At 46.9% G+C, this 12,500-nt stretch overlaps 1 protein-coding gene across 7 annotated transcripts in view; it reads right to left on the bottom strand.

Moving 5' to 3' along the window:
- LOC122258856 (Ankyrin-repeat, SH3-domain, and Proline-rich-region containing Protein) overlaps positions 1 to 12,500 on the bottom strand; it is a 565,439-nt gene that overhangs the window by 209,619 nt on the left and 343,320 nt on the right. The window contains exon 1 of one of the 7 annotated variants that reach the window (XM_086533828.1): positions 428 to 574. The exons of 5 other annotated variants lie outside the window; for them this stretch is intronic. The gene's annotated coding sequence lies outside the window, so the exon portion shown is untranslated. Of the gene's footprint in view, positions 1 to 327; positions 575 to 12,500 lie in introns of those variants that run through there. One more of the 7 variants, XM_086533829.1, reaches the window with a different exon arrangement.

The following is a 12,500-nucleotide window of genomic DNA, read 5'->3' as shown; positions in this document are numbered from 1 at the left end:
CTTCTCCCTGTTATCGCACAGCGGAAGCACCTACACGCGCGAGCGAGGGAGACCTTGGCAAGTCACGCCGATAACCGTCTTAATAGCCGAGCTTCAGCCCGAGCAAAACACAACACAATCGCACGATCCTCAGCCCCGAGAGACAACAACGGGGGACGAGAGGAGAGTGTTTGCACATCGCCGAAGGTCGATCGCCCGGGCAAGGCTTTTTTGTGTGTGGTCATTCTCGGGTCATGTCTTCTCTCTCTCTCTTTCTCTCTTTCTCTTTCTTTTTTTTTTTTGTTTTCTTTCTATCTTTTCTCTCTCTATCTCTATCTCTATCTTCACCTCGAACGGCGCTCCCGATAGCGGCGTGACCGGCTTGCCACACGGAGCGATAACTGCCTCAAGAAGCAGGCACGGAGTAGGCAGGCACTCAGGCACCCACACTATCGCACACGCTGGAGGGCCCGCGCACTTGGGCACAAGCGGCAGGGTACGGCCGCCGCAGTGGCGTGGTGGCACTGTAACGGAGAGGTGCCCAGGCAACACTGAGTGGCTCACTCTCGCCTCTACCCACGATGGGGGCACTGCCAACTTCCCCAGACGCCCTCCCGAACCCCCCTCCCTCCCTCCCTTCCCCCTCTCCTTCCCTAAGTCCTCCCCTTCCTCATGTCTCCCTCCATGCTCCTCCCTCTCGCCCCTTATCTCCTTCTTCTTCCCTCTACTCCTGCTTTTCCTTACTCTCGCTACTCTCTTCTACGCTCACTCCCTTCTCCTTGCCCCGCTCTCCCCCTGCCTTTCGCTCTTACTCATCTCCTTCGCCATCCTACGCTCCCTTCCTTGTGATCATTTGCCCTTATCCCGTCTCTCCCCCCTCACCCTTCCCCCTCCCCCCTCTCACCTCCCCTACCACTTACTGTTTTTTTTCCTGCACCTTGTGTTATCCTTTTTACTGCATTCATCAACCTCTCTTCTTCCTTCTTTTACTCATGCCTTCATCTATGCATTGCTTTTCATTCCACCTTACTGGCTGTTGTTCATTATTCGCCTTCTTATTTACCATTATCTTTCTTGTCTTCATCTCCTCTTTCGAACGAACTTCTCTTTTCCTCTTCCCATTTCCTCTTCATCTGTCTCTCTTTTGCCCCTTCTTTCGCTCTCTTTACACCTATCTCCCTCGTTCTCTTCACCCTCGCCCTCGCCCCTCTCCCTCTTTCTCTTCTTCCTCTCTCCTCTCTATCCATTCCTCATGTTATTTTTTTAAACCCTTTACCGATCTTCCTCACTCCCCTCACCCCTCTCTTCTTAATAACCTCTCCCACCTCCCCTCTTCACAACCGCCCCCTTTCCCCTAAACACACTGCGCCCTTCTCTTCATCAGCTTCAACCTCCCGCCGCCCTCCCCTCCCACATCCCACTCATCCACCCACCTACCCTTCCCCCCCCTCAATAAAACCCCCCTCCACTTTCCCCTCCCCCTCCCCCTCCCCCTCCCCCACTTATACCCACCACCTCCCTTACGTGGATATTAATCATTTTATCCCCTTCCATCGATACCCTCATCAATTCTATAATGTATCACTCGACCCCTACCCCCCCCTCACCCTCACCCTTCGACCACCTCCCTTCCCCCCACTTCCTCCCATACTGCCCCACCCCACCCCCCTACTCCCCGCACACTAGCTAATAGCGATCGGGAGGGAAAAAGTCGAGTGTGTTATATGGCGGGCCTATTACCTGCTATTTATCATGTATGTGTTGCTGACTTCCCCGTATACTCACACACAAATACAGTTGGAAATATGAGAAAGTTGCTCAAATATAATGATTAAACTAATTGATAAATGCATACATGTACAAACACATGCACACACACACACACACACACACACACACACACACACACACTTAAAGAGAGAAAGTGAGATAAATCAAGGCAAAGAGAAAGAGAGAGAGAGAGAGAGAGAGAGAGAGAGAGAGAGAGAGAGAGAGAGAGAGAGAGAGAGAGAGAGAGAGAGAGAGAGAGAGAGAGAGAGAGAGAGAGAGAGAGAGAGAGAGAAAGAGAAAGAAAATTACAAATAACTTAAGAAAAGCAACCTTTTTATCCTGACATCACAAACGTTGGGAGAAGATAATGCTAAAGTAAATAGCATTAACTTACACAAACAAAAAACAGAGACAAGAAAACAACAGCAAAGTCTTCGGCGAGAAAAAGAAAAAGAATGAAAAGTCAAACCAATAGCCTTGCTTTCAAATGAAGTGCAAAATAGTCCACAAAAACACCAATAATGAAATAAAAATATAACAGGTGAATAATAATCAATAAAAAAGGACACACGATGAAAAAAAAACACGGGTAGAACCTTCAAAAACAATTTTATGATCACTCGCCTAGAATCATTACCTTTGTAACTCCACGCCCATCGACCATTCATAATTATCATAAAATATGAATAAAAAATAAAAACAATAAAAATAATTACCTCGTCTTGTAGGAGCCAATAAACTACTTTTTTCAATCCTCAAAAGCATCTTTGGTTTCTCGGTTCTGCATTCATCACCCCACGCTGATTCATACGTTCATTACCACGCCAATTGTTGATTCATACGTTCATCACCACGTCAATCGCTGATTCATACGTTCATTACCACGTCAGTTACGTCGTCATCAAATCGATTCACTCTCATTCGTTAATTTCGTTCAGTAATGTCATTCCATTGATAAAGCTATACATTTCATTTTGTGTGTGCGTGCAGTTGTGTTTGCGTGTGTCCTTCCATGTGTGTGCATCCGTGTATTCGTGTGTTCGTGTATTCGTGTGTGTGTGTCCGTGTATGTGCATCCGTGTGCGTGTGTCCATGTATGTGCATCCGTGTGCGTATACCCGTGTGCGTATATCCGTGTGCGTGTGTCCGTATACGTACATCCGTGTACGTATATCCATGTACGTGTATCCATATGCGTTTACAAATATGCGTGTACTAACCCCTTTAAACTACACATTAACCTACCCACACGCCCTCCCCCCTTCCCCCTCCCCCCTCCCCTACCCCCGGCCCCGATCCCAAAAGCCGGTAAACAACATCAGCTCCCTCCTTTGCTGGTAATTCCTTCAATTCGACGACCAAATCAAGTTCTTTTCATCCGCAGAGACGAGAGAGAGAAAGCCTATCCAATCTATCTCTCTACTGCTCGTTAGGACTTAGGTCTGTTTCTCTCTCTATTCCCCTCCCTCCCTCCCTACCTCTCTCTCTTTCTGCTCCTCTATCTACTTAATTTATTTTTTTCTATTTTTTCTGCCTATCCATGTACTTATTAGTTTTTTAAACCTTATTTTTCTTGCTTGCTCATCTACTTATCTCTCCCTCTCTCCCTCTCTCCCGCTCGCTCGCTCTCTCTCCCTCTCTCTCTCTCCCTTACTTAGATTTAAAAAGAAAAACAAGTACATCACGCAGCACCCCCGCCCCACTCCCCTTTTCTCTCTTGTCTTTTTGTCTCCCAAATACAATTTTATTAATCCTCTCCAAATGACAAATATAGAAGCTTAATTGAAATCAAACACCGTATTTCGTGTTCTCGTTTAACTTTTACGAAAAAAAAGAAAAAAAATCTACGTTAGATACATAATTATAATTGTTTTAATATCAACAGACTCTTAACTTCCCTCTCTCTCCTTCTTTCTCCCTCCCTCCCGAGGAAATGAGAGTATGAGAAATGAGTCAATGAGAGATGAGTCAATGAGAGATGAATAGATGAGGAGATAAATGATCACAACTCAGGGATCAGGGATCAGGGATCAGGGGATAGGGAATTGAATGAATCAATGAATCAATGAGAGATGAGGAGATAAGGAGATAAGTGATCACAACTCAGGGATCAGGGGGTAGGGAATTAAAGGGTAGTTGGGATGGGGGGGGAAGGGGGGGGGGTGGCATACGAAATATAAAACACTGCCTGTCACTCCTTCGCTCACGACACGACAAGGCTCTGTTATTGCAAACCTAGCCTCTGACAGCGGGCGCGGCGGAGGGCAGAGAGAATAGGAAGGATGGGAGGAAATCGAGAGAAGTATTGATATGGATGGAGAGAAAGGAAGGGAGGGATGGAGGGAGAAAGGGAAGGAGAGAGAGAAAGAAGGAAGGAAGGAAGAGAGAGAGGGAGGGAGGGAGGGAGGGAGGGAGAGAGGGAGGGAGAGGGAGGGACGGAGGAAGAAAGAAGGAGAGAGAAAGAGAGAGAGAGAGATAGATAGATAGATAGATAGAGAGAGAGAGAGAGAGAGAGAAAGAGAGAGAGAGAGAGGGAAAATCCAGTTAGCTTCTTTTGCAAACAAATTAAATTCTTACGCCCTGTCGAGTCAAAACACCTAAATGCCACAGAACAAGAGAAAAGAAGCAAAAGACAATGAAAAGGAAGTAGAAGACGTAGCAGAAGAGGAGGACAAACAAGAGAAAAAAAAAGAACAAGAGAACGACGAAGAGAAAAAAACAATGATGGCGGTGAAGAGAGAAAAAAAAACAAAATAATACGAAGAGAAAAAAAAACTAAAGACAAAAAAAAGAAAAAAACAAATTAAAAAGACGAAGAAGACAGATAAATAAACTGAACATAAAAAAGGAAAGGAATAAAAGTAGGAAGAGACGCAGAAAAAAGGGACAAGAGTGAGTAGTGAGTGTTACATCCCTCCAGCTATTTCCCCTCCTCCGCGTGTGTTACTGACTGTTAAGACATTTTCCCCTCATTTCCTCCGAGCCATGACCCCCCACACCCCCTCCAATTTGACCCCTCCCCTCCCCTCCCCTCCCTCCTTCCTCCTCGCGCGGGTAAATTGGCCGCAAATTTGTTTTCAAGTTTTGAGACACCCTAGATTTTTATGCTTCGGGCGAATATGGTTCTTATTCCTGATCGCGGTAAAGGTCAGAGTTCGGCGATCCCCGCCCGGGATTATCTTAATGAACACGGCCATCTAGCTTTATAAGCTTATTTTTACGCTGATACGTTCATGGCCCGAAAAAAAATGGTTGTGATTTGCACAGCCATTGTGAATATTCATGAGTTCAATCCATTCCCTTGCAGCTTTCACCCGAGCGGTTCATCTTTCTTCTCATCCCTCTTCTCCTTCTCTGTCTCCGCTCTTCTCCCTCTTCCTCTCTCTCTCTTTCTTTCCCTCACTCCTCCTTTCCACACACACCCTCCTTACCCTCCTTCACCCTTTCTTTCTTTCTTTCTCTCTCTCTCTCTTTCCCCCTCTCTCTCTCTCTCTCTCTCTCTCTCTCTCTCTCTCTCTCTCTCTCTCTCTCACTCTCCCCCCATTCACCCCCTCCTTTACCACCTCTATCTTTCCATCTCACTCTCTCTTTCTCTCCCTCCCCCCTCCCCCTTCGCGCCCCTCCTTTACTCCCTTTATCTTTCCTTCTCTCTGTCTCTCTCCCTTTCTCCCTTCCTCCATCTTGTTTTAACACTTTCCCTCTGTCTCTCTCTCTCTCTCTCTGCCTGCTCCTCGCACCCTGCGGCATTTTCCCTTCTGAGACAGTCACTATAATTCACTATTTTCTTCCGCCTCTTCCTCTTTGTCTCTGCGTCTGTTTATTTTAAAAGGGAACCCAGTCTCATTAACACTCAATCTCTTGCTTTCGCTCCCTCCCTCCTTCCTTCCTTCCCTCCCTACCTACCTCTCTCTCTCTCTCTCTCATTATTCCTTACTTTCCCTCTTTACTCCTTTCTCTATCTTTCTTCCTCACCATCTCCTACCTTCTCATTTCATGCCTCTCTCTATCTCCCTCTCACACTCCCACTCCCTCCCGTTCCCTCTATCTCTCTTTCTCATCCCCGCCTCCCCCTCTTTTCCCTCTTTTCTCTCCTTCTTCCTCTCTGTTCCCTCCCTTCATTCATTTCTTCCCTCCTATCCTCCCTTCCTACCCCACCCGACCTCTCTATCCCCCTCTTTCCCTCCCGTATATTGCAAGACTCCCGCTCACTCTCCCCGACCTCTCTATCCCCCCTCTTTCTCTTCCGTATATTGTAAGACTCCCCCTCCCCCTCCCCGTCCCCCCATACACCCCTCCAGCACTCCTCGGACGGGACGGGACGGGACGCCGGTAAGAAAACGACGATCCCGGCCATAAACAACATAACATCCAATTGAAACGGTATATATTGAAGGCGACGGACAGATAAATGGAGAGAGAGAGAGAGAGGAATGGGTAGGAGGGGTAGGAGGGGTAGGAGGGGTAGGGGGGAGAGGAAGGAGGGAGAGGTGGGAAAGAGAAGGGAGAGAGAGGGAGAAAGGGAGAGGAGGGAGAGAGAGGGAGAGAGGGGGAGAGAGGGGGAGAGGAGGAAGAGAGGGGGAGAGAGGAGGGAGAGGGGAGAGAGAGAGAGGGAGAGGATGGAGAGAGGGGGAGAGGGAAAGGAAGAAGGAAGGATAGAACGAGGAGGGAAGGAGTAAGGGTGGAAAGGGTGAATTAGGAAGAGGGAGGAAATGAGGCAGAAATAGAGAGGGAAAGAAGGAAGGAAGGACGAATATGAAGCGAAAGGTAGGGAACAAAAAGAAGAACGAAAATAGAGAAGGGGAGGAAGGGATGTCACAGAAGTGGGAACGAGAAGAAGGAAGATAGGGAGGGAGGGAGGGAGAGAGAGAAGGAGGAAGGGAAGGAAGGAAGGAAGGAAGGAGGAAGGGAGGGACAGAGAGAGGGAGGGAGAGAGGGAGGGATAGAAGGAAGGAAGGAAGGAGGAAGGAAGGAGGAAGGGAGGGAGGAAGGGAAGGAAGGAGGGAGGGAGAGAGGGAGGAAGGGAGGGATAAAGGGAGAGAGAGAAGGAGAGAGAGAAAGAAGGAAGGAAGGGAAGAAGGGAGGGTGGAGAATGAAGGAACGAGAGCAGACGGCCGACCTAACAGCCGACGACAGCAAGATGGAGGAGGAGCAGGGAAGGAGGCGAAGGTACCTCATACGTGGGGGGGCGGGGGGGGGGGAGATGAAGGGGAAAGATGGTCTCGGTCGTGACTACCCGGTATGGCAAGAGGGGAGGGCGAAGGTAGAACGGGAGAGAGAGAGAGAGAGAGAGAGAGAGAGAGAGAGAGAGAGAGAGAGAGAGAGAGAGAGAGAGAGAGAGAGAGAGAGAGAGAGAGAGAGAGAAGAGAAAGAGAAGAGAGAGAGAGAGAGAGAGAGAGAGAGAGAGAGAGAGAGAGAGAGAGAGAGAGAGAGAGAGAGAGAGAGAGAGAGAGAGAGGAGGGGGGTGAGGGAGGGAGGGAAGGAAAGAGTATGAAAGAAGGAAGAATGGGAGAGAGACGGGGGTGGAAAAAAAGAGAATGAGAGGAGATAGATATATAGATTGATAGAGAGAGAGAGAGAGAGAGAGAGAGAGAGAGAGAGAGAGAGAGAGAGAGAGAGAGAGAGAGAGAGAGAGAGAGAGAGAGAGAGAGAGAGAGAGAGAAAGAGAGCGAGCGCGCACCACACAAACTCTACGGTTTCCCAACTCCACATTCAGCATCCAAACAAGCCAACCATTCTATTTACAAAGCGATAAACAACAGACCCAAAGGAATTTCAAAAATCATCAGTTACTAAAAGAGAGAGAGAGAGAGAGAGAGAGGGAGAGAGACAATAAAAGAAACATCAACAACTCCACTCTACTTGTTTTTATTTGCGAAGACTCGGGCATACAGCATAAACAACCCTGCTACCTACACGGATGCCGATTAGCTCGATGCAGCGAAATCGCCATCGAAAACAAGAGTGCCAATTAATCCGGGGCAATTAATATGAATCTTGCCTAATTAACACTCAAAAACAGCAACGCATAAATGGCCTCACGTGTACGATAACATCTGGATAAAGGCATCGCGCTGGGCAACAGAGTCTGGGTTTTCACGCTGTTTATTGTTGATTTTGCATGTTGGGCAATACATCAACCCATGCTTTAGTAGATATAAAAATGCCTTAATGATTGTACGAAAAGGGTGAAATTGTTTTAGCATTTACACAACAATGTGCAAATTCCTCAGTAAACATATATGGTTTAATAACCTTATTAAATATACAAGATGATGCCTTTGTCCTCAGGGAAAAAAATATATATTATCTACTGTTTTTTTTCCCCTTCCAACTTTCCCGACCGTTATCCTGTATTCGTGATTGATTATTTTTACTTTTTTTATTTACTCTTTTATAATCCATTTATTTTCGTCCATCATCACAATATATTTATCTTTCTACTTTCTTCTATCGCTGGTTCTGCTTCCGTTCGCCTTACCTTTAATCTTCTCTTTGTATCTCTCAATCAATTATTGTTTTGTCTCCCCTTCACCCCCCCTCTTCTAATTCCCAACTCGTCCCTACCCTCCCTTTCCAACTCCCCTCTGTTTTTTTATTCCTATTCCCCCTCCTCCCCCCCTATCCTTCGTCCCGGGTTAATGTCCAATCCTAGATTAATGACAACCCCGACGCCTACAAGCCTTAGTTAATGGTTGGTAAGAGTCTCGGCTAATGGACCGCGCTCCGTCACTGCCTCGGGAAAACTCAGAAGGTCACCTTGTAGAATGGGAACCTTCATCCCCCCTCCCCCTCATTCTTCACATCCCCTCAGACCCCATTCCTAAACCCCGGCCTCATTCCCCTCAGATCCCATTCCTACCCTCCCCGCTCCTCAATCCCCTATTCCCAAACTCCTCTTCAATCTCCCTCTCCATTCCCCCTTTATCCTTCACTCCCACCCACCCACCCACCCACCCCACATTCCCCCTCCTCCCAAACCCCCCTCTTCGATGCCCCCTTCGATCCCCCACCCACTCCCAGGACCCCCATCACCACTACCCGATAAAGAGAATGAGGAGAATAAGAGACAGAAGGAAACTTGGGTTAATAGTAAGATTTTTTTTCTTATAAACTGACGAATTACTTTAATGGGGATGATTCTACGAGTCGACTTACGAGATGGAATCAAGACTTTAAAAGGGGAAAACACTCACGATCCTCTCCCTCCTCCCCCCCAACCCCCACCCCATTCCCCATCCTTCCTTTTCTCAGCGAAATCCTAACGCAATAATCATTTGCTGTTCGTCTGAGTCGCCCGCCTCCCTCCTCGTCGGACCGGGCTACGCGACGAGACGGGGGCGAGGGCGCGCGGGGGCCAACATCAATCATGAATTCCGTGCCTTGTTTACCTAAACAAATTATCCGGTCCCGACCAATTACCTTTTGCCAACACGCTTTTACGCACATTCGTAAATTGGTGCGTGCGTGAATACACAGTCATGGCCAACACATACTTCATTTCCGAAAACGCACACAATAATAATGAATGAATAAACAATTGAAATAATTGATAAAATAAATAGATGAATGAATAAATAAAAGATGAATAAAACAGAAATCAAATAATCAAATGAATATACAGAACAACAACAGGCAATAATAATAATAATAATTATAATGATAACACAATAAATCCTATTAACAATAATAACAAACTAATACACAAAGAAACCATTCCTAAAAACATTCATTCATCTTTGTTAGAAAAAAAATAAAAGAGAAGAAAACAAGAATAAAAAATACACACAATCTCACTCCCGATAACCCAAACGCATTCCTAAAAGAGAATCCAAAAAGCCACGAGTTCCAGAGAGGGAAAAGAGATAGACAGAGATGAAAGAAAGAAAAAAAAAAAATATATATATATATATCTACAGATAAAACGGTCTTCCTTTCATTTGCAAAATAATGTCGACATGGCCATCCACTACCCCGACAAACCGACGTCCAGCCCGAGCGATTGAAATCCACGATGCATGAAGGAAAAGGGCAGCCTGCTGTGCTGTTGCAAATTGTGAAATATAGAGAGAGATACACACACACACACACACACACACACACACACACACACACACACACACACACACACACACACACACACATACGCACACGCACACGCACACATACACACATACACACACACATACACACACACACACACACATACACAGACACAGAGACCCGTGTACGAATGTGTATTCTTCCGTACTTACACTCATGCGTACATGTTGCTGCGATGGTGTACATGTACGTTTTGTTTTTGTTTTTTTTTTTCATGTACAGATCCGTGGGTCTGCACAGGAGGCCATATGCGGTAAGAATGTAAGCCCCAAGTTATTTTTACATGTTTCTGTTATTGTCGTATTCGGAATGATTAAAAAAACAGTGTAACGGGAGAAAATATATAACTTTTATCTTTAATAATGCATAAAATTAAATTATGTAAATCACTTGTGTAAGCACAAAAGATATATGTGTGGGTTGATGTGGATATGTCTTCCATATGTCTGTCTATAATATATAATATATAATATATCAACTTATGTAATATATGCATATATACATCCATTATTACACACCACCACGACCAAACCACCACCACCACCACGCCCACCAAAACCACCACCACCACAACAACAACAACAACAAAACAACCCCTAAATCCCGCTAATCCGGCCTAGCATCCCGCGAGAAAACGCTGCCATGAAAACTTCCATGGGGCCAGCCAGCCAGCGCACCGCACCGCCATCCCGAAACATGACTAATAAAACAGCACCATTTTCAATTCAATTTTCCACGTCGACGCAGAACAAAATGCCATCACCATCTAGATAGGAGAATGATACAACGTGAGAGACTCTGTGGCTCGGGGGATGGGGGATGGGGGGAGTGAGTGAGGGGGGAGTCCTACCCATCCCCGGGAGTGCCAATCCCCTCCTCCCCAGAACGCAGTGCCCCCCCTTCCCCCTCCTCCCTCTCTGTCTACATGCCTTCCACCCCTCTCCCCCTTCTCCTATCCCATCTCTCCCCTCTCCAATCCTCCCCACCCCATCCCCCTCCCCCTCTCCCCTCTCCCCTCTCCTATCCCCCCCACCCCCCACCCCCGGAAAAGAGAGTGACAGCGATAAAGAAAATTGCCAGGATTATGAGTCGTTTAATTTGGCCGTCTGTTCGGCGGTGTCGCGAGAGCATCCCTCGCCCGCCCCCCCTCCTATCCCTACCCCGACCCCTACCCCTACCCTCATCCCCCTCCCCACTCCCTCCCTTCCCCCACCCCCATCCGAGAGCATCCCTCGCCCCCCTCCTACCCCTACCCCTAACCCCCTCCCCACTCCCCCCTTCCCCTCACCTCCCTTCCCCCCACCCCCAACCGAGAGCGGGCGAGAGTATTAGGAGCAGCCTCGCACCGCCGCCGCCGTCTCTCGCTGTCAATCTCTTTCCCTCTTGAGCCTCTTCTGTTACTTACTAAATGATGACGATGGCGATGATGACGATGATGACGATGGTGACTGTAATAAATGGTGATGATGATGAGTGTGATGATGATGGTGATGGTAATGGTGGTGGTGGTGGTGATGATGATGATGATGATGATGATGATGATGATGATGATGATGATGATGACGATGGTGATGATGATGATGATGATGATGATGATGATGATGATGATGGTGATGATGATGATGATGATGATGATGACGATGATGATGACGATGGTGATTGTGATAAATGATGATGGTGATGATGATGACGATGATGACTATGATGACAATAATAATGGTAATAATTGTACTGTTAATGGTAATAATAACGATGAGATGATAATAGTAATGATAATGATAATGGGGATGATGCCTCCAACTACTTTGTTTTCCAATCTATTCTCTTCTATCTATCTATCTATTTTCAAGATCATTTTCCTCGTAGTCTGCATCGATCATCATGCAATCCCGATTTTCTAATTTTGGATTTTGCGTCCCCGTGTTTACGTTGACGCGGTAAGACTGGGGAGGGCAGGGAGACGGGGGGGAGGGGAGGGTAAGGGGAGGGATAGGGGGGTAAGGGGAGGGGAGGGAGAGGTGTGGTTAAGGGGGTAGAGTAGGGTAGGAGGTGGCAGAGGGGAGGGGAGGGGAGGAGAGGGGAGGGGAGGGATGGGCATGGCGCTACAATGCGATACGGCGTGGTATGTGTCACGTTGGCATGTATCATATTAGCGGCGACCATTGCCCAGGTATGAATATTTCAGATATGCCTTACACGCTGACACAGATTGTGTTGCGGTGCGCTGAGGTGCTTTTTATTAGTATTTGGGTTATCTTTTTCGTTTTTTGGTTTTTAATGAATCGCCTGCGCTGGTTAATTATGTCAATGTCAGGCAGGAAAAAAAGATGGTTCCAAATCTCTATCCTCTATCCTATCTCTGTCTCTGTCTCTGTCTCTCTCTCTCTCTCTCTCTCTCTCTCTCTCTCTCAAATTTCCTTCCTTCCTTCCTTCCTCCTCACCTCCCACACTCTCCCTATCAACCCATCTACCTACCTACCTACCTCTCTCTCTCTCTCTCTTTCTCTATCTATCTATCTATCTCTCCATCCCTTTTATCCATTTACACGAAAATTATTAAAATCATTCCTCTTCCAACCTGATCACCAAATTACCGAGTCCATCCTGTCAGCTAATTACTTCCGCTCTACAGGCTCCGCCACACCAACCAG

This window comes from Penaeus japonicus, unplaced genomic scaffold (genome assembly GCF_977035675.1).
Source record: "Penaeus japonicus unplaced genomic scaffold, GWHDUDI00000001_assembly GWHDUDI00000040, whole genome shotgun sequence".
Taxonomy (NCBI): Eukaryota; Metazoa; Arthropoda; class Malacostraca; order Decapoda; family Penaeidae; genus Penaeus; species Penaeus japonicus.
The sequence above is the reverse complement of the archived record's forward strand: the minus strand, read 5'-3'. Positions and strand labels throughout refer to the sequence as shown.